Here is a 21,105-nt window from a genome sequence, read left to right on the forward strand (position 1 = left end):
TACTGGTGCCCAGCTCGCTCGTGCTAAAGACAGGCCCTGTGCACAAGCACATGATAATACAAAGGGAACAAAACTACTATCCACAGGACACGCTTTAGATGCAATACAGAGACAGGGATGCACAAGCAGAGGACAAAATACAATGGCAGCAAATGCAGTCGACAGTGCTTGGGCCAGGAAGGACACAATACATACAACGCAGCACAAGTAGTAGACACAGTACAAGCAGTACTTACAGCGACAGGGCTGCACAAGGAATAGGCACAATACAGAGGACAAGCTCTATATGATTAGGGCACAATGTAGTGCACCACAAACGGTAGACACAGTACAGGAACTGTACATATCCACTAACAGAGCAGCACAACAGCAGGGGACACTATACAGCAGCAAGATAAGCAACAGGCAGTACAGAAGCAGGTTGCACAAGCACTTACTACAACACAGAGCTGCAAAGCAGTGCACAAAATATAAGGCAGCACACCCTTCAGCTCAATTACAGAGACATGGTACCACAAACAGTAGACAGTACATACGCCAAGTCGCACAAGCACCGAATAAGGAGCAGCAAAGTAGTAGAGATAGCACAAGCAGAGCACCACTTAGCTCCATTACAGAGACAGGACAGCGCACGTAGTAGACACAGAAAAGGGCAGCACAAACAGTACGCGCTTTAGATACAGTAGAGAACAGGGCTTGCAAATGCATAATCTAAAATAAAGAAGTAGTGCTCCATAAACAGTGTGACCTCTGCGCAACTGTAATTGGCCCATGCCATCAACAGCTGCAGGTCACACAGCAGGAGCACTCCCCGAGTCGCTGCCCTTGCCCTGAATCAGGAGTTCTGCTATGCTTTTGGGCGGGGTGACTGCTGCCCCTGTGCTGCAACCTGCGAGAGCGGCCAGTACCTGTTGCCTCCCGTCACCTGGACCTTGGAGATGCTCCTTTACTGCTGCTCCTACTTCACGCAAACGAGCGCCTCCATGATGGATGGGGCAGGGCCACGGGGACACCCACGCGTCATGTCCTAAAAAGCACACGCCCCAGCCAATACCTCCCATTCAGAGAAAAGGTTACCCGCCAACACTATAAATCAGAAATTCACCCCAAGTAGGCGAGGGAGGGAAATATGGGAAAGCGGCATGAAATCAAACATCTGTAGCTTCTTTTTAGAGTGCTTTCATTATGTGCAGTAAAGAAAGTAACTTATAGGATAGTTAAACAATACAGCGTTAGAAGCATGAATAGCAGACGCTATGCTAAAACAAGCACAAAATCACTGTTGGGGGCGGGGGGAGAAACCAGGAAGTCAGGCATCCTTGCCCGTACATGGGCGGGGCCTGTGACGCGGCCCGAAGAGGCCGGTGTTGCTTGTTGATGCGGTACTCCCATGAGGGAGGGATAGCCCCGCGGTAGCGGTGGAAATCCAGAGAAGTCTCGGGTCCCAGGAGGGGGCCGGGTGAAGTGGTGAGGTGGGGTGTGATTCGGCATCGCATTGCCCAGCAGCACTGTGAGTGGGGCGCACCAGTAAGCTGACACGTCTTGGGCATGGAAAGTGAAAGTGCTTTCAAGGGCTTGCAAGGGGGACAGGAGATGTGCACGGCGCGCCCGTCCACATATCCAGTCCGATCCGGCCTGCATCCTGCGCGTGCCCCAGTCAGGCCTAGAGCGCGCGCATGCCCATCTCCTGTCTCCCTTTAAGCCCTGGAAAGCCGAGTCGACGACTATAGGTTTCGCTGCGACAGCGCTTCGCCCTGTGTCGCAGGTGGGCGACCTAAAAATGAGTTGTAGAAAGGCTATCAATTGTGTATGCTAAGTGCGCATCTCCCACCTCATCACTGGCTGAAAATGGGAGAATCTTCCTGTTACCAGCTGATGCCTGAAGAAGCCTACAGGGGACTACCCCACCTTGATTGCCTTGATCATCAGTTTTGCCTGCTGTATCCTCATCAACAACTGCTCTACATGCTTAAGGTAGTCCTCCTATGAATTTCTAAACACTTCAGTGTAATTTAGGTAGCCACACAAAGCTATTCTAGCCCTGCTAGTCCCTAGTTCACCAGGAGATGGAAAATGACTAGAGCATTTTTTTCAACCAAAACGTTTTTATTCAATTTTGAGGTCACATCATGCGAACAATCACAGTAAGCCAATCCAACCATCACTGTTATATCACAATTCCACCTTATCTGCAAAATCTCAACATTTAAGTCATTCCAGAGTTGTATGCAGTGAACTTGTTAAACTTCCTCTCGCCCCAAACCGTATTAATGTCCCTTAGACAGAAAATAGAGTCTGAAGAAAGTAAAATACAGTGGAAATAATAACCTCAAATGCATCACCCAACCCGTTTCACCCCTGCTCCTTAATGTTATGTTATGTTATATTTAATTTATACAGCGCACGGCTACTCGAAAGTGTCCCGGCGCTTGCTTCAGAAAAAGACTAATGCACACTAATCAGAGACTAAAAGAGCAACGTTTTTAGTTTTTTCTTAAACAGCAGTGGATCACGGTTGCCCCCAAGGGCCAAGGGCACAATGTTCCAGGCAAGACCGGCTTTGCGCACAAAGGAATTCCCACCAAGTCTTTGGCGCTTAAACCTAGGGGTCTGTATCAGCAGCTGAGCAGACAAGCGTATAAAAGGCAAACCTCTTCTGCAAATAAGTAGGGCCTAGACTGTAAAGGGCCCGATGTGCGATAGAAAGCATTTTGAATTTCAGACGAGATTCAACTGGGAGCCAAGGCAAGGAGCGCAGGTAGGTGCGAACACTGTGCCTTGATGACAGACCCAGAAGAAGTCTGGCCGTCGAGTTTTGGACAACTTGCAGTTTCTTGGCAAAGAAACCCGGACTATCAACTAGAAGAGCGTTGGCATAGTCCAATCGGTACAAAATCAGGGCACGGACCACAGTTTCTCTGGCACTGCCTGGCAAAAGGGGAAGACATTTCCTCAGGGTTTTCAAAGTGCCAAATCAGGTACCGGCCAGCTTCTTCACTTGTGTTGAGAAATTAAGATTTTCATCGAACCAGGCGCCAAGGTTTTTTGCGACGCCTTTGCCCGCAGTTGGTCGAGGAAAACCGGGAGGCCAAAGCCTTTCTTTGAAATCCGTCGAGAACGAGCCATACAGAAGCACTTCCGATTTTCCTTCATTACACTTGAGCTGTGCATTCGCCAGCCAATGGAAAACTGAAGATAGACAATGTTGCACAGCCACAACTGAGTCATCCTCCTTGCTCCATGAGAACAGAAGCTGGGTATTGTCAGCTTATGCCATCACTTTAACCCCGAATGACTCCGCAAGATAGACCAGCAGAGTCACATAGATGTTAAAGAGCAAGAGGCTAAGTGATGACCCCTGCGTCACACCAGTAGTCATCTGCATAGGCACGGAGGCACAGGGAGGAAGCTAAACCTGCTGCTACCAACATTCTAAGAAGGACCAGATCCACTGCAGAGCCGAGCCCGAGATACCTATCTCTGATAGACGGTCAAGGAGTGGGGCACAGTGTTGAATGCCGCTGAGAGATCTAGCATAACCAATGCTGCTCTCCCACTGGCATCCAAGCACTCCTGAATCGCCTCTGTCACCTCTACCAGTACTGACTCCGTGCTATACAAGGCACGGAAGCCAGATTGTGCCGGGAGAAGCAAGCCTGATACCTCAACATAGTTGGTAAGTTGGGACGTGACCACCTTCTCGCATACTTCAGCCAAACTTGGCAGAAGCAAGATAGGGGGGTAATTCTCAGGTACCAGAGGGTCAAGTGACGACTTTTTGAGGAGGGGAAGAATCAGCGCCTGCTTCCATGACATAGGAACACACGCCTCACGAATCGATTTGTTCACAATTAAATTCACTTCTGAATTAATAGTGATCCCGACTTTAGTGCTTTAAGGATTCTGAGACTACTGGGCAGATCAACCAATCTAAATTCGGAAAAAGTGGAAGCAGATTCTACCTTCGGCCATGACAGCAAACCACCTAAAAGCTTCCTGGGAGAAGTCGAAAACGTCTCTTGGATACTAGTTATTTTATCCTTGAAAAATTTCGCCAATGTGTTGCACCAGGTCTTCGAGATAGGAGACCCCGCCACCTGGGTGCTAGGGGCTAAGAAACTCTGCCCAATAGCAAAGATTTCTTTTGAGTTGTTGTTGGCCCGATTAATGCGAGCAGAGTAATTCTGGCCTTTGGCCACTCCAATAGCCTCCTTGATGGGTAGGGTAACTGACCTATTGTGAAAGGTTGGCCAAGTGCAGGGAGTCCAGAAAAGCTGCAGGGTCAGTCGTCTCCATTCGGTCAAGGTGGAGATTATTATCCCCAAGAAGCACATCATTTGAGAAGCGCAGTGTACGCTTTGCCAACACATCCCCACAGGTATCCAAAAAGACACTGGCTGATCCCGGTGGCCGATAGATCAGAGACCCCCCCCCCCCCCAAAGTGAAATGGGCCGACAGTTGTAAACTAAAATCCAGAGCCTCACAGTCTCCCCAGAGGGTGGGTAATTCACTATAAAGAGTCCAACATTCCCTATACAAGCCAAGTCAAGTCAAAGTTGCTTTATTCGAGGTTAACTCATAAAAGCATATACAATCTTCAATAAAACCATTAAAAAACATTTGTGTTAAAAGTAGGACTTAAAACAGATAAAATACATCAATTCCATTGCGAGATAAGAATTTACAGATAAAATGCAGACACTCTTGCAGTACATCATTTACAAAGTTAAAGAAATAGCTAACTTAAAAGAAAAAATCAACTGCCTAAAAACTTCTGTCTAATAGTTCATGACCAACCAAGATATTTGGCGGTGGCTATTACTATAGGCAGTAAAGTGCTAGTGCGTATAATTCTTAAAGCTACCACACTACTAGTCGTACCTAAATTCTTGCACATTGGGATAAGCCAGATGCGTCTTGGCTCTGCATAGATCGTACAAGCAAAAAAAAAATGGCCAATTGTTTCGTTTTGTGCTCCACAAGAGGGGCAATTGGTAATTGATGGACCACCCCACCTGCCTGTCAGAGATCTAAGGGGAAGGGCACCCGCTCTGATTTGGAAGAACAACTTCCTATCCCTCAGGCTAGTTATGGCGTCCCAGTAGAGTTCTAGGCTAGGATTGGACTTTGCTTCTATGAATCTTCCAGCCATAGTCTCTGAACTAGTATCGCTCCAGTTTCGAGCGGCCACCTTTTCCCAAAAGATTTCTTTGAGGACTTTCTTTGGTGGGAATGAAGCTACCTCTGGGTTTTCCAATAGCATGTAAAGACCAAGATCGCCCAGCATTTTTCTGAGTTCATTCAACCATTCAACTTTGTGGAACACGTCTGCTTTAATAATGTCCAAAAACCCCTCAGCATAGTGTTAAAGTTCAGGTGTAGTCCAGAGTCTACGCCAGTACAAGATTGGACGCAGCCTGGCCAAGTCAAAAACAGCCTTCCTGCTGAGATGATGCCTAAGCGGCAGCATGGGAGTGCTCTTAGGGAGGCCTGTAATGAGCCGCAAAAACGTATTTTTCGAAATTTCCAAAGGCTGAAGCTTCTCAAAGCCCCACAGCTCAGCACCGTAAAGTGCTGATCCGAGGGCTTTGGCCTCATTCACCTGGAGTGCTGGTTTTATTGGTTTTGTCAAGGATTTTCTATGCTCAGAGCCAAGGGCGCCAGCTAATTGTTTGTGCCTCATTACTGCAATATCTATGTGTTGGGACCATCTTAGATCGTTTGATACAGGAATTCCCAGGTACGTGAAGGCATTGACTACCTCTAAATGGCGACCATTCATGACAATGCGGGATCTACAGCCACGGTGGGGATTAAAAACCATGAGCTTAGTTTTAGCCACATTAACTTCTAAGCCATGCTCCCCACAGAATTGGTCGAAGATAGATAAAGCGTGCTGTAGACCACTTGGCGTCTTAGATAAAATCAGAGTGTTTCTGCAAACATTAAAATCGGTATCTTGGTGCAAGCCAATGAAGGGGCGTCCACATTTACAGACAACATGCGGGCGTGAACTGCGTGGGAGCCATTAAGCAACCTTGACGAACTCCCTGCTCAACCGGGAAGTCTGCGGTAACCATACCCTGCCCTCCCCATTGGATCTTTGCAAAATTTGCTTCATGGAGTCTCATTAGCATTGTCAAAAGTTCTACTGGTAGGCCCAAGTTCTTCAGCACCTGCCACAGCTTGGACCTTGGGACTAGGTCAAAGGCAGCCCGCAGATCGACAAAAGCCGCATACAGGCTGCCCTTGCCCAGTAACACAGTCTTCCACTGCAATAGGGTAAAATGGAAGACCTGGTCCATTGTACTGGTAGATTTTCGAAATCCTGCCTGGAATGGTGACAGAGCATTATTCTCATTGGCCCAATCCAAGAGCCTATTGAGAACCACCCTACCAACCACCTTTTTAATGGTGTCTATTAGGCTTATGGGACTATAGTTTCCTGGTTGGGATCTGTCTCCTTTCTTGAAAACGGTGATTATAACTGCGCCTTGCCAAGACGCCGGTATATTTGCGCCCTGGGAAACTGCATTGATAAGAAGAAAGATGTACTTGCTCCAGCGCTCTTTATCATTGATAAAGAGCTCCGCTGTCTAATCCCGGAGCTCTACCACTAGACACTGAACTCAGAGCCATCATAATTTCACTGCTACTAAATGAGTTGTCTTTATAATAGGCAGGTCTAATGCCGACCATCTGGTTATCAAGCTGTGTGTCGGCATACTGGGGCTTAAAATACTTGCCCCAGTCCTCCTGCGATACGTTGTTATTGGGAGGCTGAGATACACCCCGCAACCCATTTTACAATGTTCCAGAAGAACCTAGAGTCTTTTTTATCACTAGCCTCCTTTAACTCTTGCCAGTGGAGCTCGTCCCACAATTTCTTAGCATGTGCTATACTTTTCTTGTACTCTATTCTAGCGAGGCGAATAGTCGCCAATTGCCTCCCCTTAATCGCTGCACCTAAGGCTAATCTGGCATTCCTGCACTCAGTGTTGTACACAAAATAGGCAAGCCGCCACCTCTGCCTGCTGGACGATCCACCCGGTGGATTTTAAAGCCAGCAGGTGTAGCCAAGACCACGATGAGGTTTGAGAAGGCATCAAGCCAAGTCTCAGTGATAAACAATAAGTCTAGGCAATTGTCAATAATCAAGTCAGCAACATCTACATAGTGCTTCTTTAGTGATCTAGCATTGATGAGACAAGCACTAATGCTTCCACGCCTAAATGTGTCAACAGACATATCATTCGGATGTAGCTCCGGTGTAAATTTGAACCCACAGTCCACACAGACATAGTTCCTTGTAAGCCCTATCAACTTGCTACTGTGTGAGGGGTAAGGAAGAGGTCTAAAAGATTTTAATAACTCACTCGATCAGTGAATGACACTGGAGCTCCCTAGTTCAAGTTGTGCAGAATGGCTCGCCCTGAGCGCTGACTTAGTGCTGACGGGCGCGCCTTTGGCGGGCCATCGGCCCATCCGAGCTAATGCCATTTAAATAGGGTGTGGCTGAAGCCGGTGTACAGCGTACATCAACTGGAACGCTGACAGCGAGCAGGGCAAGTCGCGTCCAAGATGGCCGCTATCCCGCAACGCCTCCCAAAAAAATGCAGCCACGAGAGCGTGGAGTATAGTGCTCTCTGATTTAAATTTAAGAAAATGTCACAAAATAAAACAATTTCTACAGTTCTTTTAAAAAAATATCTAAGATGCAACAGTTTACACAGGGGTGTGGAATTTAATAAAATATCTACTTGTTCATGGGGCAAGTTGCTTCATAAATTTACTTGTCCTGTAACAAAATCCACTTGTCCGTTTGGTGCCATGTAGTGCAGTGACAAATTAGGGCAGCAATCTCATTATATAAGAGCTCCTATATAGCCTCTCTGATTATGACAGGGCTCATACCATAGTAGTGTTTGAATACTAGCAATCCCTTTATGTTGTCCCGTTTCTGCAGATCTACATACGGAGACTGAATGTAGTGGTAAGCAATAGTTCCAGTGTTGGAATGCCCTTTTGAGTAGGAGTAAACCTACTAACTTGCATGTTTTAAGGGTTTTCAACAACTCTTCTCTAATCTATTCCTATACTGAAATTTTTGGGAAATTTACTCTTGATAATGGCAAACGTAAACCTTCTTCCAGAGTTGGGGGAAAAAGTGGATGGAGGGAAAATGAACTTGCAAACACTTAGGTTTATGCATGAGCAAATCTACACATGCAGATTTGCTCATGCTAAAATGCAGTTCACAAACATTTTCTAGGAGTACAATTTCTTGCCCTACTTCTGCCAATTCTTGTGAATTCACGAAAGCCATATAGATGTGCTTAATGCAAGGACATATACCAAGGGTGCACTTTTGAGACTTTCTTTAATTATTGGGCCCCTAATTTGGTCTGGCGTTAACCATGACCTTTTGTGTTTATTAAAATTCTCTCTCTCTCTCTTGGTAACAGCTGGCTTCACTGTGAGTGACAGCATTCTGCTCTTTCACAAGGAGCATATCGACACATAAAGTAGTTTTGTTCAGTGCCGATAACTAATGTGGCAGTGTGTGCTTTATTGAGACCAAAAACAATTTTTGCTTTTGCCAATGTTTTTTTATAATGGTGAGGACACGGCAGCTCTCACATCAATAAGGTTTTACAAAAACCATGCGAAAACAAGTCACACATTGCCAAAACTAAAAATCTGACCAACAATTTCAGACATACTGGCTTTGCCAAAGCTTGTTTATTTTTATGTTTCCCATGATCTTATTGAAACTGCCTACACTGATTTTCCAATATGAATATTTTTGAGAAATACTAGCATGCATCAACACATTTTACTAAATGATGCTGCAATGAAATGGTACCTGAAATTTTACAGTAGTTTAGCTAAATGTTTTTTTCCCCTACTTTCATTTTTTAGGAACATTTTATATTGAAAGCAAAGAATTCTGGATTTCAAGCTTTGCAAATATTTGCATCTAATCAGAAAGAATTCTGGGAGCATTATGCAGAGCTTCATACTGCTAAACATTGAAACCGTGAGTACACATTTTTATACTGGAACCCCTATCAAGAGTGCAGTCAGAATTTACATTTACTTAGAGCACTCACCCTAATAATAAAGGTTTTAAATTAATGAACTATAAATACAAGTTTGAACAGCATTAACATATGCACACAAATATTAACTGCAGGCAGTGCCCTTCCCCGACCCCTAATGTGGCACTGCAAACTGGCAGTCAAAGGGTTTGTGCTGCAGGGGGTTGGGCCCACTTGTCCCAAGGACAAAATACACATTAAAACGTGTTGCCCTTGACCTCAAACAATATGTCCTGGGAATTGAGCTATAGGAATTCCACATCCCTGTTACAAGAGAAGCATTCCCCCCAATTCCCTTTTGTCGTAGCGATTAATTAAAGCTTTTCCAATTAGAATGTATTTGTGTAGTAGTCTTCTCTTCCAACCAGCTCCTCAGCTAGTCCTTACCTTCTTGCCTAAAACATTTGATGGATTTCAAACATGAAGGGTATGAAAGCTAGGGAATTCTCTCGGTTTGTGCAAGAGGTGGTCCCATGTTGTTTCAAAATCTTTGCCTTGATTGGTCATATGACAAGATACGTTTCCATGGCCATAATATTCCAAAGTCATGCCCTCCAGTAGGCAACGCCTGGTGAGTCTTTCCTTCGCTAAAAAGCAGCTACCATGGTTTTTGCTGCTTCCTTGCAGTTCCAGGTGAAGATGTAATCTTCCCAAAGTGGGAAGCACACATCTGCAGCTAGGGTACCAGTACCTAGGAATGTAAACCTCTTGGAAAGGGGATAACCTAGTATTTTCCTCGTAACTGTAATAATGTTGGGCAGTCCCACCAAATGTGCCCTGGTTCACCCAGCCAGCCAAATTCCCTCCAATAGAAAGGGGTAATTACAAGATAAAATATATGTGGTTTAGCAGGATGCATATAACAATAAAATAGGAGTATGTAGTGTGCCTCCCTTCTCAGGATGCTCTGTGTGGCTTTATCTGATAGAGAATCTAGCTGCAGATTCCTTAACTTTGAATTCTCTCCAGGCGGCAGTCTGGATCTGGACATTTTTCAGCAGTACCTATGCGTGCTGGGGGACGGTGTCGTACGGCTCCGCGATCACATTGTCTCTGGATATGACGTCAGTGGAGCCATGTAAGTCCCCTCTAGCGCGCGGACATGAGTTTTCGTCTCTTCCTCGCTGTAACACAGATACAGGAGAAGCGGTTCCTCAGGCCTCTTTTTATTTTTTTGACCTTCTGTACGCCTTTTCAGTCTGGAACGGTGTGCTGATGTCTTCAGGTTTTAAAACTTGTGAGACCTGTACGCGTCATATGTCGGTGATGGATCCACATACCATTTGTATGTGGTGCTTGGGAGAGCACCACCACTCCGAGGAGTGTGATGCCTCTCGAAGGCTGAAGCCTAAGTCCTTGCGGGAACATCGGATGAAGCTGCTGTTGGCCTGGCTGTCCCATGCAGAATCCAAGCGGCGTTGATCTCCCATTGGTTCTAAGGACCCTACTCGAGGCAGGTCGAGACGCCGCTCTCGCTCCCATTGACGTCGCTTGTCGAGGAGCCGTTCCTGTGGACGTCTCTGGTCGTAATCAAGTAAATCGCACCTGATGGGTTAGAAGTCACAGAGGCCCTCACCCTCGGGAAGTCGTGACGCTGGTGCCAGTTCCTCCCAGTCCCTACCGGAGGCAGTTGCAGAGGAGTCGGCCCGAGTTTTCCACCATATCCTGATGAGGGGGTGACTAGGGCTCAAATGGAAGTGTATTTCAAGGCTTTACAAACCTTTTATGGGTCAGCGCCTCTCCCTGGAGCGCCTTCAGGCCCAAAAGAAGTGGAAGGGACTTTGATTGGGCAGTCGGCAGGCAGGTGTGGTTTCCGGCGCCCATCGAGGACCCTGGCTCCGAAATTAGAGTCGCTTCGACGTCTGGAACCAGCACAGTGGGCTTCCTGCTGTGACATTGGTGGCATCTGCAGAGGGTACCTTGGCACCGCCTCGACACTGTGTGATGCCGACGAAACCTTTAGTGATGGACATCGATACAACACCGTCTCAACCTCGGTCGTCACCCAAGACATGCCTCATGGTGGACGTCGATGCGATGCCTTCTCGACATCGGTCGGCACCGGAGACGCCTTTTCTTGCCACTGTGGCTCCTGCTCCATCTCCTGTACAAATTGAGGATGAAGCTTCTTCAGTTGCCTTTTCCCCAATGTTGCAGGATGAGCCTGCAGATACTGCTAATATTGGGTGTGTGGGTACTCTTGGCCAGCCGCATGTAGGAGGCTCTTTGGTTTTTGGTGGGTTCGTCAGTCTTCAACAGTCCCCTACCTACGATTTATTTTCACGTCCTAGAATAGCAACAGAGGCTAGTGTGGCTTTTGCTGGTGTCATTAAATGGGCTGCTGACATTTTAAAGCTGCAGCTTCCTGTGGTGACTCTGTCCTCTGATCCCTTATTGGATCTGCTCCATTAAGGGGCACTGGGGTCATACCTTTGCTTCCATTTGTAGAGTCGTTATACAACATTCTTTTGCGGACATGAGCCAAGTCAACGTCAGGAGTCTCTGTTGAACGTGTCATTGCAAACCGTCATCGACCTGCTCCAGATGACCCTGTTTGCCTTTCTCAGGACCCTAAGGCTAAAGGGGTTGTCATGCAGGCATATGGTTTACTCTATGTGGAGTACTGGTTTGCTACTGTATAGCTTTTCAGGAAAACTACCTTCGTAGATTCTTTCTTCACTGTAAACTCTGATGTCCTCCTCGGACTTCGCATTATGTTCTTCTAAGAACTATTGTAGTGAGCAAGGACTCAATTTTCTTCTTGTGATACCCTTTCACAAGGTTCTGTTGCATTTTCACAATTATTTTTTTTTAAACCAGTGGCTTCTGTGCGATCTGTTGCACTTTCTAGGTATTTCTTTGAGTGCATCTGAGCTTTGAAGAGGTTTAAATGTAAATGTAAATGTATAGGCATTTATATAGCGCACTACTTACCCGGAGGGTCCCAAGGCGCTTCGACCGCTGCGAAACCCTTCCTGGCTTCCCTGAGAGATGGTCCCTTAATGGGTATCTCCAGGGTGAGGCCAGGCATCCCCGGCGGTCTGGTGGGGCCGTTAGTGAAGATGAGGCAAGCTAATGCCCAGAGTTGCCGAGTGTGAACGCTGATCAGAGTGGGCACCGAGGCGAGAGAATTATCGAGTCCGCTGACCCTGGTCCAGAAACCTGCCGCGCCGGGAATCGAACCCTGGTCCCGGGCCGTCCTCTGCTCTCGGGTCTGCCGCCTCTAACCAGTGAGCCACACTTAGGTTTAGCAGGTTGGTTTGTGCTCTAGTTCACGATTCACATTTAGCATTTTATATTCTTTGAATGTAAATGTAAATGTAGTGGTACTTGCATAGTGCACGACTACCCTGAGGCATCTCAGCGCTTGTACGAATACCGCTGAGGAATCCTTCCTGGCCTTTCCCTGTGAAGTGCCCACTCCTGGGCACCCCCAAGGTGAAGCCAGGCATCCTAGCGTTGTTGGGGCCGTTGTATGATATTTAATTGTGAGTTCTTCCTTTAGGGTAAAGAACAGTGTCTGGTATAAATATGATTTTAATACCCCATTACAGTCAATATCTACCCAGCTCCACATTGTGGTGCAGTATACTTTTCCATGCTCCACGTTGTCTGGTGGTATACTTATACCTGCTCCACGCAGTGGTGTGGTATTTTGGCAATGGTTACGTTTGGGCCACCTTTCCCCAAATTAACATAAATTAGTGAATTCACCCTTCTAGTGAATGTTCTTGGTATATGTAGTTCTGGATGGCATGTACTTTTTCTTTCAGCATTTATCACAATTTATTCGATTTGTAAAAACCATAAACACACATCAACATACAAAGGCAATTTAGAGGTTTCCAGTTCACGTTCGGGAAGTTAATTGATGAAATCCCAAAGCATACGTACATTACATACAATTCAGTTACAATAATCACTTGCCCGTTCGGAGTTTGCTGTATTTTGGGCTTCGGCCAAATATCATATCACATCTGAATTGGTCTAGTGATAGCTATTATTCGCTGCGATGATAGACAAAAGTGCCATGTGCAATATTCCATCAATAAAACTGCCATATAGAGATTGCTTTACAGGGGTAAATGCAGTTTCATTAACATCTGATCCATTCTAAAAAGTGTTAATAAGATTAAAAAACTGCAAATACCTACAAATATATTCCAATTAAAAACCCTCACCTATTACCTAAAACAATGCTCTTGGTAGGCTATGACCAGTTTCATGTCACAAGTGCATTGATGTCACTAATATGGTTGGCAAAGTGTCCTGTGCAATATTTCATCATTCAGCTTACTGCATAAAAATTTACATTATGGGAATACATTTGATGCTATCAGTAGTTAAGATCTCATGAAAATCCTAGGTCTTGTAGATTAATATAACTATGCCAAAGCAATAGGTAGACATGAAAACAAACGCATACAGTACATCATAACTGATTCAATTATTACTCGAAGGTTTTAGTATCCTAGTTCGTAATCTCCAGGCATATAACAGGTATCTGCACACAGAGAAAACTAAAAAATCTGTACAGTCACTTTTTAACATACTGATGATCTCTTTCAATCGATCTACCGCTAGAATCTGACAAATCGGGATTAGCCAAGTTCTTGTAATCTGCATGTACTTGGAACAGAAAAAAATAAATGGGCTTCAGTTTCAGATTCATCCTTGCATGTAGGACAGCTGGGGGAGATATTAGCACCCCTCCATTTACTGCAAAAGCTGTTAACTGATAGAATGCTTTACCTAAATTTCAAATATAGAGATTTCGCTAATGGCGGTTCTATACGGTATAAAAATTCTTCTTGATACATATTGTCTTTGAAACTCAGGAACCTGACTGTCAACTCCACTACAGTTCCTTTATTTAACCATGTATCATTGACATAATTCCAATATCTCTTTTTGAGGATAGGCAAAGCCCTTTTTTGAATGCTGTTTGGGTCTGTCCAAAGAACACTCACACCCAATTTTACCAATCAGCCCTCAATGAAGTTGAGCCACTAAATGCGCCCTCTAGTGTCAAGAGATAATACTTTGAGTAGAGATTCTTTCATGGGAAGTGGTGTGTTATTTGACCAAATATGGATCCAAAAAACAACTGGGCATATTACCAAGCAATAGCGATAATTATCGCTATTGCTTGGTTAGAGACAAAAATTTACCGCTGAGCTGCGGCGATTTTTATCGCAGATAAACCTTGGTATTACCAAGGTTTATCGCAAATGCGATAAAAATCGGCCGCAATGCATGAATAGTCAGCGATATTCATGCATTACCGAGCTAATGCTCTTAGCCATGTTATCCACCTCCCATTGGATAACATGGCTAAGAACTGCTCAGGGCAGGTGTTAGCTTTTGGAGATATTCGCGCTTAGCGCTAATTTCTCCAAAAGTTGGTAATAGGAGATAGCGATGTTAGCGACTATTTCCAGTCGCTAACATCTTGGCACGCCCACTTTGCATGTCATTAGTGATAAATATCACTGACATGCAAAGTGGGGCCCAAGATGGTCGCTATCTCCTACTCCTACTAGCTGTCGCTAACTGGTGTTAGCGACAGCTAGGTAATAGGGAGATAATTTTATCTCCGCTTTCTTGTCTTTTAAAGCCAAAAAAGCGGAGATAAACCCCCTTGATAATATGCCCCAAGGGGCCTGAAAGAGACGCATGAGCGACGTTCTTCAGTTCCAGATCTAAACGCATCGGTGTCAAGGGGGCATTCTGAGGAAGCTCCAATGCTGATCTCAATATACATTTTTTTTGTTTTTTTTATGGGAGCTACATTAATATGGCCCCATAGCTCTGCCCTATAAAGTGCAGCTTTGATGCCCTGAGCATGATACACTTGGATCACTGGGGCTAATGGTCTGTATATTGGCTTCCTTAGCTTTTTTATTAGGGCAGTGGCAATGTGTTGTAACGAGAGCTGACTTTTTACAATTTGTGGGGACCATGATTGTGTGCTGGTCAACCTTACTTTAAGGTAGTCAAATTGCTTCATCTCTTTAAGTAGGGTGAAACCCACCCCTATGATCCACTAAAAGACTTGTGCCGATTAAATGCCATGAATTTTGTTTTTGAAATATATTAATTTCTAGTCCTCGCAAGCCACATAAAACTGATCTACTACGTTTGGAAGCCCCATCGGAGTTCTAGACATGAGCAGGGTATCGTCTGCAAAAAGTAGTGCGGGCACTGCTTGTCTTGCAAGCTTGGGAGGGATAGAACCTAAAGTGGGTGCAAGGACACATCCTTGCTCACTCCTCTCTTCACCCAAAACCCGGTTGGTCAGCCCCCCTCGTACCCCACCTAACCTGGGCATAATTGTCCTTATGGAGTCTAATAATGATCTGCAATAGATTTCTTGATTACTCGGGATCCCCATTTTAGATAGGACTACATGGAGTTTTCCATGGGCGACTAAGTCGAATGCGACACAGAGGTCTACAAACACAACTTATAAATGACTGTCACATGTTTCCATAGGATCTATAGGAATTGGAAGAGCTGATCTATAGTGCTTGTCAATCAATCAATCAGGACATTTGAAAAGTGCGCTAGTCACCCGTGAGGGTCTCAAGGCGCTGGGGGGGATGCTGCTACTGCTCGAACAGCCGGTCTTGAGTAGCCTTCTGAAGGTTAGTAGGTCTTCGGCCTGCCGTAGGAGGATTGGGAGGTTGTTCAAGGACTTGGTGGCGAGGTAGGAGAATGATCTGCTGCCAGTGGTTGCTCTCCTGATCCTGGGGATGGTAACGAGGGCGAGGTTGGCGAAGCGGAGCTGGGGGTTCGGGGTGTAGAAGATGAGCCGTTTGTTGAGGTATGCTGGTCCTGTGTTGTGTAGTGCTTTGTGTGCGTGGCTGAGGAGCTTGAAGGTGATCCTCTTGTTGATGGGAAGCCAGTGTAGATCTCTAAGGTGGGGTGTGATGTGGCTGTGGCGAGGGATGTCGAGGAGGCTACCTCTAAATCCAACCTGAGGAGGTGACAGTATGTTCCCATCCCTCACCCAATCTAAGAGTCTCTCCTGCAAGTCCAAAATAGTCCAAGTGCAAAATATTTTTTGTGCATTGTCAATGAGGCTGTTAGGCCAATAATGTGCCGGATTGCTTTTATTCCATTTTTAGGTCGAGCCTAGCGCAGCGCGCATGCGCTGCTCTAGGAAAACGACCTCTTGAAATTGCTCTGAACTTGCGGCCTAAGGCTTGCGGTTATGAGCAACATGAGCTTGCGCGCACCACTCGTGGGACGCTGCAGCTGCATTCCTTGTTCGTAACTGCAAGGCTTAGGCTGGAAGTCCAGAGGACGCTGCAGCGCTTACATTTATGTGGCCGCGCTTGTTTTAATTAGCAGCTTTCACTTTTGCTGCTGCGTGTGTGAATCACTCTGGACTTCCGGCCTGCTGAAATGTTGTTAGCTCTGGTCGTTAGGCGAACATCTCGCTGTTCTGTCACTCCCTCCCTCACCCCCATCCCCGCATCAGAGCTTAGTCCTTGCCGCCACAATACCTCTCGCCTTGACTACTGCAGCTCAATCTGCTATCTTCCCGACCTGCTAACAGTCGCAGTTCAGCCATCCCACAGCACTCTGTTCGTGGGCTTTCTCCTTCAAGGCAGGCAAGACTCTGCACTCCCATCCCCAGGCACTTCACAGCTTCTCCTCCGCCCTCGTCTATGGCCCCCGTTAACTCCAAGAAATCCGTCGAGGCTTTCCTCATCAAAGCTCCTTCAGGAGATTGACTTTTACAGCCCTTAGAAACCATCCGGAGTAACGTGCGCTATTCATATGTAGAATGTGGTCGGTAGTAGTAGTGATGGTAACTCAGTTATCTGGGCTTCTCATCATAAAATGTGCGGAGTATTCAGGGCAAAATGATGCTTTTGCCAAACAGTATAATTTCAGGTGCAAGGAGATAAGACACTGAAATAGGTAGGGGAAGGGAAGGGACTACATACAGACCAATTAGTCTCAGGTTAGATGTTGCGTGCTTCGACTCCCGACAGAAAGCAGACCACCTCTAGGGGGCCTCAGAGATGCACCAACAAGATAGTGTGGCCCCCTTTACTCACACTTTTCACCAGCACCTTGTTGGTGAACATTTTACAAAGTGAGTGTGAACTTGGGACTTCAGTCCTAAAGTTGGCGCTCTAAGCATCAGAGCACATTTCTGTGCTGCAGGTGGGCACCAACAAGACGGGTGATGGATGGTGTGTGCCCCGGGAAAGTGGGTTGTGCTCCCGGAGGGAGGTGGTGGTGTTAATTGTTTGCGTTTTTAGGAGGCTTGTGTCAGTTGTGTGTAACTGAGGAGGCGGGAAGATACGGTGTATCCATAAGGCATTATTGTTGAGGTAATGTGTGCCTGGAGAGGCAGTGATTATTCTGAGGGTGTCTGAAAAGGTAGCATAGATGAGGTGGGTGTGCGCCTTGGAAGGTTGGTGATATCGTGTGACTGAGGAGACGTTGTCGATGAGGGTTGCGCATGAGGACGGTGGATCTGATTTTTTTTTCAACATTTTAATTTACAATGCGCAAAACTGCGTAATTTTACCCTGGAGCGGCTGTTACTTCTCGGCTGTGGTTGGGTAGGTACATAAAATGTTTGTATTCACTCGGAATATGCCACTGGGAGCTCGTAGATACCCCCGGTGGATCAGCTCTCTCCCTGAGGGGTTCCTTAGATCAGCCAAACCTTAACTCTCTGTAACCTACATATGCCCCCCACTCCACATTCCCAATCACACCACAGCTCCTGTTACCACTCCCATACCTGATGTGGCAGGTCACGAGCTGTGGCTACCTCCACCCGCTGCCTTCCCACATTAATTACTCTCTGGTTTGTTTCAGCGGCAGAAACCTTTCTGCCTGTCTCTGTCAGGCAACACAGTGCAGCGCACACAGGACCAGCACTGTCTCTGTCCTCTAGCGCTGCCTCCATGTGCAGCGCGGTGCATCCCCTCCCCTCACAGCAGCAACGCCCCTCCCCTGTGCTGAGGGAGGATCCGAGCCATGTGCCGGGGTACGCTGCCCCCTCCGCGCCTGCTGCTGCTGAAGCTATGGGGGTGACGTGACCCCAGGCTCTGCCAACAACACAAGGCTCTGAGGGGCGCAACTGGTCTCACCACAGGAGCCTTGTCTCTCTCTCTCTCTCTCTCTCTCTCTCTAGATTAGATGAACATTCAAATAGTGACCATTTGCACATTGTTTAACTTTGCGCTAACAACAAATTACTCAATTATGAAAGTCCATGCAAGGCAGATGCCAGAAAATTAAAATTACGCCACCCACACACACTCTTGGAACCAAACCCCTGAGAACCTGGGAGTCAGTAAAATAAACAAGCCAGAGTCATCCTGGAAAGATTTTCTTTATAGCTAACACTGCATACACGTTTTTTGTTTTAGAGTTTTATATGTCGCGAACTCGACCCGAAGGTATCAGAGGCTTTATATGAGCAACAGTTGAGTTACAGACGGACACGTTCATTTTTCTTGGAAACAGGCAGATTGAGTGATTTTCCCAGAATCACAGTATGTTGAGTGTTCTTGCCCGGACTCGGACCTGGTTCTCCAGCTTCGAGTCGACTAGTCTAATCGTTAGGCCACATCCTCTCCCCATTCATCATTCCTTAAACCATCCATTCATTCCCCCATTTTTCAGTTCATTTATTCTTACACACACATCCAATTCCTCCCTCTTCGCTGTCCCCGTCTATCCCTCCATCCACCATTCCAGCCAGCTACGATGCTTCTGTTCACAATAGATCCATCCACAAGCACCCTTTCGCTCATTCATCAATCCATCCACCCTTCCATTCTTCTTTGCCACATCCACCCACCCGTCCTTACACTCTTCCTTCATTTGTTCATTTCAGTCAGCCCTTTCGTCCTCCATTTCACCTTCCTTCATGTTTTGTTCCTTCCTGTCTTGTCCCATGAACTTATTAGGCCATGGAGTCCAGTGACAACCCCTACTTCATCTGCTAAAACGGGGGTTCATGACGCCTCTAAGTCAAATTATTGATCGGCCCAGCTCTGCCTACCTGCCCCACTGAGGTGCTGCCCTGCACTCGCCCAGGGACCAGAGGGAGCTTGATCCAAAGCGCTTTAGATTAGCACTAGTTACATTACACAAGGACACATTCATTATTTTGGTAGGCAGGGGAGATTAAGTGATTTGCCTGGAATCACAGAATGTTGAGGCACTGCAGAGGCACAAACCCAGTTCCTCAGCTCCAAAGTCGGCAGCTCTAGCTGTACGGCTACATCCTCTCCCCAATACATAGTGTGTGCAATAAGAGATTCATCCTCGGATAAATTTGGGCAGATCAAACCTACTGATACTTACTGGAAACAAGCATTGACATAGCCAATAGATCTCGTTTTTGGGACCTTATAAGTATTTAGTTATGCAGCACAATATCCTTGGTGCAACACCATTAACTGTTGCATGGCTAAACACTTATAAGGTCCCAAAGGCGAGAACTATTGGCTATGCCAATGCTTGTTTTAAATATGGGCACTACCTGTGCATCTAACCAAGAGTCTAACATTTCTGCCCCTTTTAAGATGGCATTAACCCCTTCGCTGCTCATGACGAGCTCAGCTCGTCATGCAGTACACTGGTCGTGTGCTCATGACGAGCTGAGCTCGTCATGAAATAATGTATTTCAAGGATCTGCAGCACAGGAGGGGAATTGCCTTAGCAGTCATGTGGTTAAAGGTGTAGTTTTAAATCGCAGTCCAAACTTTAGGCTCAGAGAGATAAAGGTCCCCCGGTATTTTATCTAGAAATTGTGCCTTGCCCCATTACAGAATGGCAATTACTTCCTGGGTTTCTTCTATGGTGAAGGTAAGTTGGTGAATTTTGAAATCTAATGCACGGTACTCAATGGTGATTTGGTTAATGTCCTTTGGTCCTGGCTACAGTTGACTTTTAGATATCAAATGCCAACATTGTTTACTATTTTTGGCTTGTGTCGCGGCTAGTAGAGCTATCCAAACCCTTTTGTGTCAGTTCCTTTTTGCCTCAATTTGAGCATTTTTATAGGCTTTCCTTTTTCTGGCTACCATGGTTCTTGAACTGGCTTTAATAGCTCCCATCATTGTTTGTCGAACTTGCTTACACGACTCATCAAACCACTTGTTCGTATTTCTGGCTGTTTTCTTGCCACTGTTTCCCTTATAAAAAACCTTTCGAAATTATTTAGGAAATCTGTGAATGTGTCCACCAGAATTTTTTTCTCTAAGCCCCGGATACCCATATTGGCTAATGAGTGGACTACTATATGGTAAATATTTGCCATGGTATCCGCATTGCTCACGATTGGGGGCCACTTAACCCTCCTTCTGTTATTACTAAGAACAGTTGGAGTGGGTAAGATGGTCTCTGGGGATGGTTGGTAAGAATTGAACACATCGATTAATTCTAAATTTAAGGCATTAAATTCGCTGTCAAATCTCTCAGTTACACACATGTCGACCAACGTGGGCCAGAGAAATACATCGAGCCAACAATAGTCAATCCTTGTTTTTCAGTTGGCTCTTTTATACGTATGGCCAAGCTTTAGATCAGAGGTAGAACGCCCGTTAGCAGCTCTCTACCCAAATTTGAGGGTTACAGAGGTAATTTGGAATGCTACCTCACGTTTTGAACTGCTTTACCTGACTCAGGCATGGGATGCCTAATTCCACCTCCTCTTTATCTATTACATTTTTAGTTACCTCAAGGGACTCAAAAGTTGTGTTTGGGTCCCCAGGATACCTATATGTTGTGTGATGCCCCTTCTCTTTTGAGGATCTGTTCTAGAGCAAGAATTGTGGGGGAGTCGTGATGTTGAGAGGGAAATCTATTGTAAATGTTAACCAGGAGCACTGAGCTGTTTTTGATGTTCAGGGCCATTATATCAGTGAAGTTAATATTATACTTTTTTTTAGCGAACCCCCATGTTAGTTTTGATCGAAATAACAAGGCCACTGGCTGGGCGACCCTTCTATGAAGGTG

At 45.9% G+C, this 21,105-nt stretch overlaps 1 protein-coding gene across 5 annotated transcripts in view; it reads left to right on the forward strand.

Moving 5' to 3' along the window:
- The window catches only part of LOC147711220 (uncharacterized), a 197,131-nt gene that overhangs the window by 74,418 nt on the left and 101,608 nt on the right, over nt 1–21,105 (forward strand). Inside the window, exon 2 of one of the 5 annotated variants that reach the window (XM_086922004.1) lies at nt 8,924–9,041. The exons of the other annotated variants lie outside the window; for them this stretch is intronic. The gene's annotated coding sequence lies outside the window, so the exon portion shown is untranslated. The remainder of the gene's footprint in view (nt 1–8,923; nt 9,042–21,105) is intronic. 5 annotated transcript variants of the gene reach the window in all.

The sequence above is a fragment of the Lissotriton vulgaris genome, chromosome 5, assembly GCF_964263255.1.
Source record: "Lissotriton vulgaris chromosome 5, aLisVul1.2, whole genome shotgun sequence".
Lineage (NCBI taxonomy): Eukaryota > Metazoa > Chordata > Amphibia > Caudata > Salamandridae > Lissotriton > Lissotriton vulgaris.